The sequence below is a fragment of the Ictidomys tridecemlineatus genome, chromosome Y, assembly GCF_052094955.1.
Source record: "Ictidomys tridecemlineatus isolate mIctTri1 chromosome Y, mIctTri1.hap1, whole genome shotgun sequence".
Lineage (NCBI taxonomy): Eukaryota > Metazoa > Chordata > Mammalia > Rodentia > Sciuridae > Ictidomys > Ictidomys tridecemlineatus.
In genome coordinates, this window is record NC_135494.1 from 26281883 (window position 1) to 26297633 (window position 15751).

A 15751-nucleotide genomic window follows, 5' to 3' on the forward strand; every position below is an offset into this window, starting at 1 on the left:
AGGTACGGTTCTAAGAACTTTTCATCTCAACATACTCAAACTATTTGTGGATCTACTAGATTATAAATGTATGAAATTAAACTTGGCAATTTAATTAAATACCATTCAAGTTTGGTTTGTAAAAAACATTGACACACACACACACCAGGTACAGTGACATATATTTGTAATCCCAGTGAAGTAGGGGAATCTCAAGTTCAAGGAAAGCATGGGCAATTTAAGGAGAACTCAAAAAAAATGTCTGGGAATGTAACTCTGTGGAAAAGCACCCTCAGTATAGTTCCTAGTACAAAAAAAAAGAAAGAGAGAAAGAAAGAAAGAAGGTAAGAAAGGAAAAAGAAAAAGAAAGAAAGAAAAGAAAAGAAAGTGAGAGAGAAAGAAAGAAAGAAATGAAATAAAGAGAGAAAAAAGAAAGAAAGAAAAGAAAAGAAAATAAAGAAAGAAAGAAAGAAGAAAGAAAAAAGAAAGAAAGAAAGAAAAAAAGAAAGAAGAGAAAGAAAGAAAGAAAGAAAGAAAGAAAGAAAGAAAGAAAGAAAGAAAGAAAGAAAGAAAGAAAGAAGAAAGAAAGAAAGAAAGAAAGAAAGAAAGAAAGAAAGAAAGAAAGAAAGAAAAGCACTTGTACCTTTTGTCAGGAAATATTAAGTTCTTGCCTTTGAACGAAGGTTCTCTTGGAAAAAGAATTTAGTACATGTCTAGATCTTGCTCACCTTCAAATTATTAACTCAAATTAAGAATTACATTCTGAGTGCAAAAAAATATTGCAGCCAAAAAAAGCCACGCTGTTCTCTAAGATTCCTGAGCTCATTATGTACATCACTACATTTTGTGTTTTGGAACTTATAAAGATAGTGTGATGATGTAAATTTTCATTGATTTTTCATTTCCATAATGAAAAAGCAGTCTCTTTTTGTTCATCCTCTACAAAATATAGTTGTCAAACTAATAAAATTAGCCAGAAGCTACTTCATTTTATAGACTGGAGATAAGTGCTTAAGTATAGAAATAGTATTTCTAAGCATAATGGTTAAAATAAAATCTTTATGATAAAAATTATGTGGTTTTAAAAAAGACCTTGACTTAAAAAAGTTATCTTCCATTAAGCATACCTTTTATTTTCCAAATGAAAATTGACAGCTTCATTTTTTAATATTTTCTATATCATCCAAATTTGGCCAACTACATTTACATATTTTTGTACTAAGATTTTTGTTTTTGCCAGTGTTTACCAGTGACCATAATCTGGATGCATATAAAGTTTTTTCTGAATATTATTGTTCAATTACATTTCATTATGTAGCTTATAAAATATGTCCATAGTCTTTCAACAAGAAAATTATACATTTCTAATAAAATTCAATGCTGAAAATTTGAACATTTTATGTAATGCTGAAAGAAATTTAGAAGTGTGTTGAAAATTTAAAAAATGAAGTATGTGCAACAGAGCAGAAATATTTGGAGAGTGAAGAATTATTACTGGTTTAAAACCATTAACATGACTTCTTGAAACTTCACAACTCAAAGACCAGATTAATTATATTTCTTTTATTCTAAAAAAGGTGATTTATAAAACTGTTATCTTCTAAAATTGTGGTACTATATAGTTTATATTTTTTTAACAGATAAAGATTGTTTATAGTTCAAGGCGTATTTATATTTTCACCAAGGCCACTATGTACATACACAAGAGGGTAGCTTTATTTCTTGGTCTTTTCCTCCTTGGACAGAGTCTTTTTGATGTTCTCCTCCTTGGCCTGGAGTGCTCCTCCTATAACTGGTGTGCCTCCTGGGTCTTACAACTGCAGTTCTCAGCCTGGTCAGCTAGAAGCTTCTTGTCAGCCTTCTCTGCCTTCACCTTGTGGATATCTTCAATGAGAATCCAATTGTTCTTGAACACATTGCCCTTTACCTTTAGGTAGAGGCTGTGATACATGTATTGCTCAATGTTAAATTCAGGGTATCTCTGAGCAGCGTACAAAGAATCTGCATCCCATGCACCTAGGTGACATTCTCCTGCATTAGAACATTAGCTGTACTCTTCTGCTTATCTGTGTCAACATGCTTATTACTCTGTTGAGCCAAGGCATTTTTCTGGCATGCAGGCCTAGAATGGATAGTCACTGATCTGTGGATAATCAGTCCATCTTTAATTATCTTCCATATCTGCTGACAAGTGTTGGCATTAGAGATTTTATTGATCTCATTGGGATCCAAGCAAACATTCTTTTAGCTACAGAAGAGGACACTGGAGGTAAGTCTCTTCTGAAGCCTGAGTGTCCTTCTGGCTGAAGCTGTAGCTGTGAAAGAAAAGAGCCCAAAATAATTTGAAGAATATATATATATATATATATATATATATATATATACACACACATTAAATTCTTGTAACATGTTACATGTATGTAATATACCACAGTGTACAAATGGTTACATAATATGGTGATAGTAGAAGTAAATGTGACTCCATTTTGTTTCATGACTTCATCCTGTAAAACAACCATGCCAAGTAGAAGGGTTATGACTGGCACAAAAAGTTCTTTTCATTTTGTTATAAAAACCTTTAAGAACATGGAACTACCTAATGGGGCATTGTTTCTGAAACTAGGGTAACAGGGCTCTGTTTCTTTAGCTGGGGTGTTTGGGTTAACTATGATTGGTTAGGCTTCCTGCCACCTGACTGCACTATCCTGCTTCTGTAACCAGGCTTGCTTGCATTGGCTAGACCCCCGAACATCCCTTTTGTGGTTGTCAAGCTTATAAGGAATGTCCTTGCAATTGTTCGAGGCTGATCAGGGGAACAGCTTTATGCTTTGGTCAGCTGCCACCAGTGTGCTTCAATAAAGGTTTGATTCAATTATCTGTGAGTGGTCTAGAAGTCAGTTTATAAAACCCTGGGATAAATCTTTAACTATAATATTTAGGGCCTCATCTGGGATCCATTTCATTTCTACCCTCATGCCAAATTTGCCTCCAAAGGCCTCTGAAACTTGGCCACAGGGTAGAGAGGAACTCCTGAGAGATGTTTCTCAGCCTTACTCTCAGGAAGACTCCAATCTGTTTTAGGACACTCTGAAATGCTTCCTGCAAGCCTGTTAATTTTGGTGAATCGACTTTTCTGTGGAAAAGGTCAGATTTCAAACACTCACTTACACCTTTCCTGGACAAGACGAGTTGTTGTCACTTTTTCCCTAGAAGTCTCCCTGTGTGACCTCAACTGTCTTTATCTAGGGCCCACTGGAGGCCTCGCTGCAAAGGTTCATCTGTCTGGGGACAGGATGAGACATTGTCTCTGTCTCTCCGGAGGCCTCCCTGTGGGACCTCATCTGTCTGGGGCAGAATTAATATGTGGTCTCTTCCCCATTAAAATTCTTCCTGTGTGACCTCAGCAATTGTTGCTTGTCTTTTGTCTGTTCTGCTTTTAGTCATTTATCCAGCATCTTCTTGCTGTTGACATTTGACCATTATCAATTTGCTGGTCGTTGGTCCTATTTATTTATTAATGTATAGTCCAGTGTCTGCCTTGCTATTTTTTATTTGTCCACTTTCTGTTTGCCAGGCATTTGTCTTATTCTTATCTGTGTGTTGTGTGTTGGCCTTTTTCTTGTTCTCATAACCATTCTTTTTTCATCAGGACTCCTTTGCTCCACTGAAATCATGGGACAAGCAAGTGCTACAGAGATCCTATTATACCCCTTTACCTTGTTTCCTTAAAAATTTTGAAGACTTTGTCTGTTAGTTTGTTTTTGTTTATTTTCTTTGTGTTCTGTGTAAATTTCTACCTCAGTTTGTTTCTAATGGAATAAAAAATGGTTAAAATGGTTTAAATGGTGCTCACTAGAACTTGCATTAAAATGTAAAGTGCTTCCAATAGCACTAAAAGATTTGTCAAAAGTGAAAGCTAAAGGTTAAAAAAAATAGACATCTAGAGATTATTTAAAAACTGGGCCAGGTTGCCTACTGGGTAAATCATGTCAGTTACTATAGAAGACAAGTGTTTATACAATTATTATTCCTAAATTGCATAAGAAAAAGCATAATTTTATTTAAAATATTTGGCTTTTGTTTCTCAGTATTTGCAAGCATGAATAATTACCAACTTTTAAAAAATGGTCTAAAGATTTTTCAATGTCAGGTTAAAAGTTGGTGGTCACTATCTAAAAACCCAGAAAAATCAGTTTAAAATGGGCCCCCAACCTGGGGGACTCTCCCAAGAAGACCAATAAAGCTGTGTCATTGGGAAGTTCCTCCAGAAAAAAAGCCCTCTTTGCTTTTGTTCCCTCAACTCTTTTCAGCTTTTATGAATAGGACCACCTCAGGAAGAAACGTTAGAAAACTTTTAAAATTCTATGTTTGTTAAATTCAGAATTTTAATCCAAAATGCTTAGGTTAATATGTTTTTCTGATTACACTCTGCTTTATTCTAAGGCCAATTTACAAAGGTTAACACTCAATCTAATAGATTTTTAAAAACATAAAACACAAGACTATTTGTCTGTTTGCTTTGTGTGGGTGCACTGGTGTACTGTCTTTCTACATGTATTGCCATGTCTACATATATTTGGTGCAAAAAAATTGACATATAAACTCATAAATTATAATTTTTTAAATTTTTTTTATTTTTATGCTTTTTTTATTGTTGGTCGTTCAAAACATTACACAGTTCTTAATACATCATCTTTCACAGTTTGACTCAAGTGGGTTATGAACTCCCAACTTTACCCTATATACAGATTGCTGTATCACATCAGTTACCCTTCCATTGATTGACATATTGCTTTTCTAGTGTCTAATGTATTCTGCTGTCTGTCCTATTCTCTACTATCCCCCCTTCCCTCCCCTCCCCTTCCCTCCCCTTTTCTCTCTCTATCCCTTCTACTGTAAATAATTTCTTCCATTTGTATTATCTTGTCTTACCCCTCCTTTCTTCTTATATATCATTCTCACTCTTTTTCCCTCCCACCTCTCATCCCTGTTTAATGTAAATCTTTTTCTCAAGCTTTTCGTCCCTACCCTGTCCTTGTTAACTCCCCTTATATCAAAGGGGTCATTTGGTATTTGTTTTTTAACGATTGACTAGCTTCACTTAGCATAATCTGCTTTAATGCCATCCATTTTCCTCCAAATTCTATGATTTTGTCATTTCTTAATGCAGAGTAATACTCCATTGTGTATAAATGCCACATTTTTTTTTATCCATTAATCTATTGAAGGGCATCTAGGTTGGTTCCACAATCTTGCTATCATGAATTGTGCTGCTATGAACATCAATGCAGCAGTGTCCCTGTAGCATGCTCTTTTTAAGTCTTTAGGGAATAGACCGAGAAGGGGAATAGCTGGGTCAAATGGTGGTTCCATTCCCAGCTTTCCAAGAAATCTCCATACTGCTTTCCAAATTGGCTGCACCAATTTGCAGTCCCACCAGCAACGAACAAGAGTGCCCTTTTCCCTGCATCCTCTCCAGCACTTATTATTGTTTGACTGCCTAATGGCTGCCAATCTTACTGGAGTGAGATGGTATCTTAGGGTAGTTTTGATTTGCATTTCTCTGACTGCTAGCGATGGTGAGCATTTCTTCATGTACTTATTGATTGATTGTATGTCCTCCTCTGAGAAGTGTCTATTCAGGTCCTTGGCCCATTTATTGATTGGGTTATTTGTTATCTTATTGTCTAATTTTTTGAGTTCTTTGTATATTCTGGTTATTAGGGCTCTATCTGAAGTGTGTGGATTAAAGATTTGTTCCCAGAATGTAGGCTCCCTATTTATCTCTCTTATTGTGTCTTTTGCTGAGAAAAAACATTTTCGTTTGAGTAAGTCTCATTTTTTGATTCTTGTTGTTAACTCTTGCACTATGGGTGTCCTATTGAGGAATTTGGGGCCCGATCCCACAGTATGTAAATCATAGCCAATTTTTTCTTTTATCAGATGCCGTGTGTCTGATTTAATATCAAGCTCCTTGATCCATTTTGAGTTAACTTTTGTGCATGGCGAGAGATAGGGATTCAGATTCATTCAGGCCCTTAGCCATGCTAACGAAGAGAAGAAGAGAGAGAACTCAAATTACTAACATACGGGATGAAAAAGGCAATATCACAACAGACACTTCAGAAATACAGAAGATAATTAGAAATTATTTTGAATCTTTATACTCCAATAAAATAGAAGATAGTGAAGGCATAGATAAATTCCTTAAGTCTTATGATCTGCCCAGATTGAGTCAGGAGGTTATAGACAACCTAAACAGACCAATAACAATAGAGAAAATAGAAGAAACGATAAAAAGATTACCAACTAAGAAAAGCCCAGGACCGGATGGGTATACAGCAGAGTTTTACAAAACCTTTAAAGAGAAACTAACACCAATACTTTTAAAGCTATTTTAGGAAATAGAAAAAGAGGGAGAACTTCCAAATTCATTCTACGAGGCCAATATCACCCTGATTCCAAAACCAGACAAAGACACTTCAAAGAAAGAAAATTACAGACCAATATCTCTAATGAACCTTGACGCAAAAATCTTCAATAAAATTCTGGCGAATCTGATTCAAATACATATCAAAAAAATAATACACCATGATCAAGTAGGATTCATCCCTGGGATGCAAGGCTGGTTCAATATACAGAAATCAATAAAAGTTATTCACCACATCAATAGACTTAAAAATAAGAACCATATGATCATCTCAATAGATGCAGTAAAAGCATTCCACAAAGTTCAGCATCCCTTTATGTTCAAAACTCTAGAAAAATTAGGGATAACTGGAACATACCTAAACATTGTAAAAGCAATCTATGATAAGCCACAGGCCAGCATCATTCTGAATGGAGAAAAATTGAAGGCATTCCCTCTAAGATCTGGTACAAGACAGGGATGCCCTCTCTCACCACTTCTGTTCAACATAGTCCTTGAAACACTGGCCAGAGCAATTAGACAGATGAAAGAAATTAAAGGCATAAAAATAGGAAAAGAAGAACTTAAATTATCACTATTTGCAGATGATATGATCCTATACCTAGCAGACCCAAAAGGGTCTACAAAGAAGCTATTAGAGCTAATAAATGAATTCAGCAATGTGGCAGGATATAAGATCAACACGCATAAATCAAAGGCATTCCTGTATATCAGCAACAAATCCTCTGGAACGGAAATGAGGACAACTACTCCATTCATAATATGCCCCCCAAAAATAAAATACTTGGGAATCAACCTAACAAGAGAGGTGAAAGATTTATATAATGAAAATTACAGAACCCTAAAGAAAGACATAGAAGAAGATCTTAGAAGATGGAGAAATATACCCCGCTCATGGATAGGCAGAACTAACATCATCAAAATGGCGATATTACCAAAAGTTCTCTATAAGTTCAATGCAATACCAATCAAAATCCCAACAGCATTTTTTGTAGAAATAGATAAAAGAATCATGAAATTCTTATGGAATAATAAAAGACCCAGAATAGCAAAAACAATGCTAAGCAGGAAGTGTGAAATTATAAATTTTTAAAAAATGGATCCAAATATTTTGGTTAATAAGATTTAAAAAGTTCAATTCAAATTGGGAAAATAGATAAATATACAAAAGTCTTTAAAGCTGCTAATGCAAAGTTTTGTTTCTAGATGGTTAAGTAGCTCTTAAAATGTTAATGTCTATAAAGTGTCTGACATCCATTATCTCTAGGATTTTTCTTCAACAGGAAAAAAATTACTAATACTATTCAATACACTTGTCTAATACCATGTGTTGTTGTTTTTTTGTTTTAAAGATACATAAATTACATCAAAATGTATTTTATTTTCTTTTAAAAGTAATCAAGGATGTGTTTGTTAGAGACATCTAATTAGTTTACAAAGTTAAAATTCTGACTGTTAAATATAATATCAAGTTCTTTTAAATCCTTAAATTCCATAAGGTAAAATCTTAAACAATGTTGGTGTTTTCATTAATTAGTAAACAAAAATAATTTGAAATTATTTTGGGTTATTATAAAAACAAGGTTACTATAAATTACAAAGTCCCAACAGGTATAATTCTACATACAAGGAGTCAAGAGGTTTCAATGTATTTCAACTAAAGTACTGTAAATAACAAATACTTTATCTTAATAAAATGGATTAATGTATCTAAATTGAAAAATTTATAAGGGTTACTTCCAGGTACAAACAGAAAAAATTAATTGATTAAAAATTAATAAAAAGTTCTAAATATAAAATATAGTTATTAAAAAATGTTTCCAGGTAAAAAAGACTTTAAGTGGTAAAGTATAATATAATACATCTAAGTAAACAACAAAAGGGTCTAATTAAGTAATATAAAGGTTTATATATAAAAGAAAAATATTAAAATATTTATATGTAACTAAGTTGGTTATATATGTAACACAAATATGTAAAACTATTCAAGGCTGTTATCTTAGGACAAATAATTATGTATTTATTTGTTAAAATGACAAAAACTTCTAAAAATGTAATTACATTGTGTCTCTTATGTTTTATTCTCTAAAGCAAGTAATTTTGGAAAAATTAAGTCTTGTACATCTGTGGTTAAAGAGCAACGCTTATTTTAAAATATTGTCCTACATTACAGGGTCTAGATTTTTGTTTAAAAGCTAACCTTGTTTAACATAAAACATGAAGAAAAGTGTGGTATAATACTCTTCTTTACATATTAAATGTGTTCATATCTTTTATGTATGCAAGTCTTTAAGGTAAAAGGTTTAAAGAAAGATTTTACAAAGCAGGTGTTCTCCAAACTAAAGTTGTCTATAATGGTAATTTTAAACTTATAAGGATAACAGATTTAATTGGGGATTTATTTATATAATTTGATGATTTGTAACCACATCTTATGTTTCTTTTTACAATAAGATATAAGAATTTAAAGGTATTATAAAAGATAATAAAAACCTATCTGTTTAAATGTTAATATTACAAAATATTTTTGCCACATTTCCACATAAAATAAAAAAATGCTCAGCCTTTTTTTAAATTAATGTTTCATATCTATGTCATATTGTGCAAGCTAACATTTATACAGAGTCTGAAACAATATCTATAAACTTTATTAGGTAATATCTAAAAAGAGAAGCAAATATCAGCTTTAAACTAGAACACTTTACCTAAGATTTTAAAAACCTCTGTCTTACCTGAGATATGGATCTACCTCCTACTTTACAGCATGTTAGAATAATATCAAAGTAGGCCAGATTTCAGTTAACTTAACATTATATTAAAAGATTAATTTTATTAAAAATAACGTGTGATATCAAATAGGAAATATAATGTATAACTCAGCCAAGGTTCAAAAATTATATACAAAATAAATATGTTTCTACTATTGGTAATTACACTTTGTATTTTTTTTATAATGAAAAAAAGTGACTATGACACTCAGAGCAACCAAAAGACCTTTATTGTTACAGTGTCTGATTAACACATGAGAGAGAGAGAGAGAGAGAGAGAGAGAGAGAGAGAGAGAGAGAGAGAGAAGAGAGAGAAGAGAGAAGAGGAAAGAGGGAAGAGGGAGAATGTGAGACAGGAAAAGTGAGAGGAAAAGGAGAGAGCAATAGAAGAGGATTTGGCAAGAGAGAGTTTTTATAGCCAAAATTTAATTGGTCCTCTGGGTCTGGAAGCTTCCTTGTTGGTTGACAGTGATTGGATCATAGAGTAGATTCTAAGGTGTCATCTTCTGCTTTCAGGCAGATCGTCAGCATTATATAAATTAATAAATAAAATAAATATATTGTGTTATGTAAAAATTAACTGTAAAGTTATAAATATTAAAGTTAAAACCAAGCATTCTTACTTTAAAACTGGTAAAATTGACTTGCTGGGTGTTTAAGGACATATTTAAATATTATTTAAAATAAAGCGACCAAGGAAACCAATATTTGGCTCTTGCCCTCTAAGTCAGCCTGAATCCAGACTGGAGAAAAAGCTTTGCCACTTCAGGCCACATAATCTCTCAATAATGGAGATTAATGAGATCACTGGAGAACAGAAAAGAGTGTGCATACTGCAAAAGAGGAAGGTCATTAAAGAGGGGAGACATGCCTGATGTTTCCAAGGAAAGTCACATAGTGAGCAAGTCCTTGACCCATCCTAATGCAGAAGACACTAGCAAAGCAAAAATGCTTCTAATTAGTTCCCCAAGAATGTCCTCCAAGGAAACTCAGCTGACTCTTAACAATAAATAGGAACAAGGTGAGTTTGACCAGCTAGGTCTTAAACACTTAGAAAAAAACATTTAAAAACCAAAGCACAGCCACACCTGGGCATTTAACAAAAAACAACAGTTATTTTAATGTAACTTAGAATGTACACCAGTGTTAGCACCCCTCAGAATGAGAAAGACTGGAGCAACGGAAGAGAGCTTCATAGGCAAAAACACCTGTTAACTATCAATTTAAAAAATTGCCAGAAGTTTTTAGTCAGTTTAAGGCCTATAGATCTTCCTAAGTTCCTACACAGTTAGAAGTAATAAATTTTTATTAATATAATTATCTAGCCCTAAGTAACAAAGGGATCTTTACTGAAAACAGAGGTCATGCCAATGAAGATATTTTACAAAAATCAGATGACATTCCCTCACTTAACAAAATGTTGTGCCTACATTCCTGATAACTGTGACAATGTTAATGATTTATGTTTCCTAAAATTTGTGGCTTACTAGACTTTACTAGTCCTTCTATGGAGACAATTCCTCAGCTCTTCCACATGCTGGTAAACAACAATTAATTTCTGACATTTTCATGATACTCATGGACAGGTTCCAGATGCTACAACTGCTATTTTGTATTAATCTTACCTCAGCACTCATGTCTTTTTGTTTCTCTCATAGAAGTGCCCATTCCATGTGAATTTACATCCTGTTCTTCCTGAACCAAATTTTTTCATGGACTCCTTGATCCACTCAGTTTTTAAAACCCTTTTTAAAAACTGCTTGCTCACTGCACATTACTCCCTCTCAGCTTTAAGTAGCAAGAATGGTCATCACCCTTTTCCCTTATAGCAGTAGGAGGTCCATATATTAGAGGAAAATTTATAGTCAATATAGATGTTTGTCAATATATCCAGCTCAGAAAAATGTACCTGGGAATCTACTCCCAAGATCACACTGGGTGATCTTCCAGAAAGAGACACTTGCTTCCACAACCAAACTTATAAGTTGAACAATTTCCATTCATCAGAAATTGTGCTTCATAGGTCCCACTTCCAACTCCTTGCCCAAATCTTCAAACTGTCAATAACTCTGAACTTTGTAACCTACTATTTTTATGTAGAAAAAGGAAAAAGACACCTGGACTTATTAAAGGGCCAGGGCCCACTGATTTATTGACATAGACTGGCTGCCCCCATTTTAGTTTCCCTCCTGGCTGATATGGGAAAAGCTGGATCTATTCCTTTGGGAACTACAACTTTTATCACAGGTTCTAAAAAATTTAAGTACCTCAGTCATCAAATGGATATAAATTTAAACTTTAGGCAATTAGTTTCAAAACCTATTCTTATGGTCCCCTTGGTTGAATACCATCACTTCAGCCATAGCTGGGCCCCTAGTTCTTCTCCTAATAGGGATTTCTGTAGGACCCTGCTTCTTAACAATCCTCCCAAGCCATATACACAAGAATGAGGTGAAGTCTGATTTATGGTTTTGCAAGCCCAGTATAGTCCCTTAGACAGAGAAGGATGAAAAAAAAAAACCCTAAGGCCTAATCATGTACAATGTTTACATCAAACCTACTAAAACCAGTGGAATGTGATAGTAGAAGAAAATGTGACTCCAGTTTGTTTTATGACTTCAACCTGTAAAACAACAATGCCAAGTAGAAGGGGCATGACTGGATCAAGATGTCCTTTTCCTTTTGCTATAGAAACCTTTAAGAACATGGAACTACTAATGGGGCGTAGTTTCTGTAACTAGGATAATAGGGCTTTGTTTCTGAAACTGGAAAGACTGGGCTAACTTGATTGGTTAGGCTTCCATCTGCTTGACTGTTCTCTTTTTTTTCTGTAACCTGGTTTTCTTGCATTAGCTAGACCCCTAAACATTCCTTTTGAGGTTTTCAGGCTATAAGGATCACCCTTAAAATTATTTGGGCTGATCATGGGAACAGCTTTATGTTCTGGTCAGCAGCCACCAGAACTTCAATATAGGGTTCAATAAAGGCTTGATTCAATTGTGTATGTGTGGTCTGGATGGCAGTTTATGAAACCCTGTGACAAAGAATTTAATTATAACAGTATAGGACTTATCTCTCTTTAAATAAGTAGGCTTGCCCATCGTGGCAAAGCAGAGTAATGCATGAGAAATGTAAAAATGATACATTTTTAGATTAATAGGCAGTAGCCAGATAAAACCTGAATGAGTATCAGTGAAAATATAAAAAAAAGTAGGGATGAAAAGGAGAGAATTGGGTAACATGCATTTTCCAAAGTGCATTAGAATGGATTTTCAGATTCCCACATAGGGGCCTGGAAGAGTGTACAGTGAGAACATTTCATGACATTGGCATGAGCTTCTTGGGAGAAAAGAATCTTCATTAATAATTGTGCATTTTGATGGAAAAAAATCCATGAAATTTTACAGCATCTGAAAAAAAGATAAAGGGATCTCACAGCTGTATCTGTGTGGGCATTATTCTCTATCAGAGGTCCAGGTATCTTGGTGTTCATATGAACAAGGAAGATGAGGGAAATATGATGCAGTGAAAGAGTTTGAAGTGTTAAAAAAAAGTAGTAAATTGGAATCTGAACGAAGGAATAACACAGCTATAGAAATATAAGGAACAAGTTTAGCTATATATTAAGAATTTGTAACAATGTTTAATGAAATAGAAAATAATCTCAGTGCAAGGATAATGGTGATTAATTCAGCTTGCTGTGGAGAGATTCCAGGCAGGATTCTGTTGTTTCTTTAAAAATTGGAGAGAAAAAGGAGAAAGTAGTTGAACAACAGTTGTAATTTCTAATTTATTTATTTATAAAACCGTATTGATGAAGATTAATCCCAATTTCTTTAAATTTAATTTACTTATTGTAATTATAAAATAATAATATAAGAAAAACGTGATTATCAGTACTAATTGTCTCTTTGTTAAAAAATTTTAGAAGCAATTGATGTTATATTACATTTTAGACATTTTTTTAGATATAAAGATTTTATTGTCTGGCCATCTACAAAATTTGTGAGTTAGAATTTTAAAAACATTTATATTTGCATTTAATAATTTGATTCAAATTAAATAATTTCACACTCTTATTTGTTTAAATTTTAAATTCATAAGTGCTAATTTATTTAAACGTCAGTGTGATTCCCAGTACATAATATACAGAGAGGACAGGCCTGTATAATTGGAAATGCCAGGTATAATATCTAGTAGCCATAATGGACACTGTAATAAAAGGTTTCAGATAGCTGGTTATTTGTTTCTGATAGTTATCAGGTTTATTTCCATCATCACCAAATATATATCCTCCTATGGATTTATTAAAGAGATTTTCTGAATGTATTTGAGGGTTAACCCTGGAGAAATTGGCCTTTGGCAAAACAAGAATGTAAAAACCTTTAGAGTTACATAAAATAAGATTGATCAGAAAAATACATTAACTAACACAGAATATAAAAAAAAAAGAAACTTAAATAGCCACAATACTAACTTCTTTATCAGGTCAGAGTGTACTTTTAACTCAGATACAAGTCAGTTCAGATATAAACAATGTGGAAACCTGTGCAGTTCTCAAACAACAAGAAAAAGATTTAAAGAAAGTGTATACATTTGTAATCTATTTTTGTCTTTCTTTCCTGTAACAGTGGTTAGGAAAACCAGCCAAAAACAGATAAGATAGCCAGGTAAGCAGTTTGGATTTAAGAAGATACTTTTTCTTCTCTTATTGTTGGGGAGCCACCTCAGAAAAAACTGTAGGTTATAATTCAAACAAGAGAGAGCTTTATTTAGCTGGCCACAGACTGTCTCCCACCCATAGAGACTGATGCTCTGTGGAAGAAAAACAATTCCCTTGCCTGTGTCTTCAGAATTTAGGAATGGATAAAAAAATTAAGGTCTTTTCTAAGCATCACATAAGCAAGGAAATTACAGAGGCTAAAATAAGTAGTTAGCATAATCACATCTTGGATCCAAAAAAGTGCTGGACAACCATATCCCTGGTTTCAGCCAAGTGAAGGCAATAATCAATTTAAAAGTCATGTAGATCCATCACTGTACTTAAACCCAGGATATAGCTCACCATAAACCCCCATATCCTGAGTTTGATACATTCATTTTTTAAAATGCAACCCAAAATTGTATGTCTATAATCTATAATTTTTCACTAATCTATAACTTATTAATTTTTTGACTAGTTTAAAACACAACATTATCTGAATTGTATTTATAAGCTTGTAAATCTTGTAGGATCTGTAATTTATGTATGGAATGTAAGACTAGGAAAGCTAGAAATCCAGCAGAAGCTAATAAGTAAGGCAAACTGCTGTAACAATTTGTTATAAAATTATTTTCTTTTTTTTTAAATTATGAGATGTAGTTGAACACAAGATTTTTATTTTATTTACTTATTGTTATGTGATGCAATGCTGAGGATCTAACCCAGCTTCTCACACTTGCTAGGTAAGCACTAAACTGCTGAGCCATATTCTCAACCCTTTAAGATTATTCTCTTAAAACATGATGTTTTAGTTTATATTCTTTCTGGCTCGCTACTCCTCCTTCTTTGTTTTTGTCTTAAATTTTGGTAGATATGTTTTGAGGGTTATTTATATTAGTATTGTAAGTTGATTTTTCTCAAAGGTTATGTCACAATCCCATCATTAATCAGAACTTATAATCCTCTTCCTTATATTTACTGTGATGCCTTTTGAATTATACAATAAATTTACTCCTCTTACCAGGCTATTACTGTATACTAAGTATTCTGTCACATAAGCTGGTCTCTTATTGTCAAGTGCTGTTATTTAAGAATCTGACATTTTAGAAATATTCCAATGTTAGTAATAAGGTGGCCCTCCTTTATTGCTTTTTTTTTCTACATGTTGTTCATACTCTTCCTGACTATTGATTCTCTTAATATGCAATTGTTTATGGTATTTGATTGCATTTATTAATTTTCATAAGTAGCCTACATGGGAAAGACCTACTCTATTATTAGTATCCATTCACTTGAATTTGTTAACTTGGAAATTTATAAATGAGCCATTTTAGCATATTCTGTGATTTGAATAATTATTGTTACAGTGAGTAAAAAGTATACATGTTTTTCTGAGTGTTTGTGCAAAATCAGAGAGCATTTAATTAGTGTTCTAAGAGCTGTGCTGTTCTAAAATAGGAATTATTTAGGAACAGATAGATCTTAGTCCTTTGTTGCCTTGTTTAATATTTTTTTAATTAACCATATTTGCAAATGAAATTTATAAGGTCTTTGCATGAACTAGGTCATACATGTGTTCGTGTGGAAGAGTTTTAAAATTATTCTGCTAAATCTGCTACATTATTCAACATCTGAAAAGGAAATTTTGCCTGGTTAATTTAAAAAAGCCACAGTAAAGCCAGGAAATAGGGTCAATGTCTGAATATATTATTGAACTTATGTTTGTGACTTCATTTGCTTAATTAAGTTTATGGTAAATTTCTCAAAGTGATAACAAGAAGAATTTTGCAGTCACATGCAGTTTAAAATAGAAATCACATTCAATATTTCAGTACACAAAGATGCTATTTAATTATTTATAATTTCTCTTAT

General features: G+C 33.1%; 1 pseudogene; it reads right to left on the minus strand.

The window, feature by feature from the left end:
• Window positions 1-1694: 1694 nt before the first annotated feature.
• LOC144371905 (large ribosomal subunit protein eL19 pseudogene) lies at window positions 1695-12670 on the minus strand (annotated as a pseudogene).
• Between the last annotated feature and the right edge of the window lie 3081 nt (window positions 12671-15751).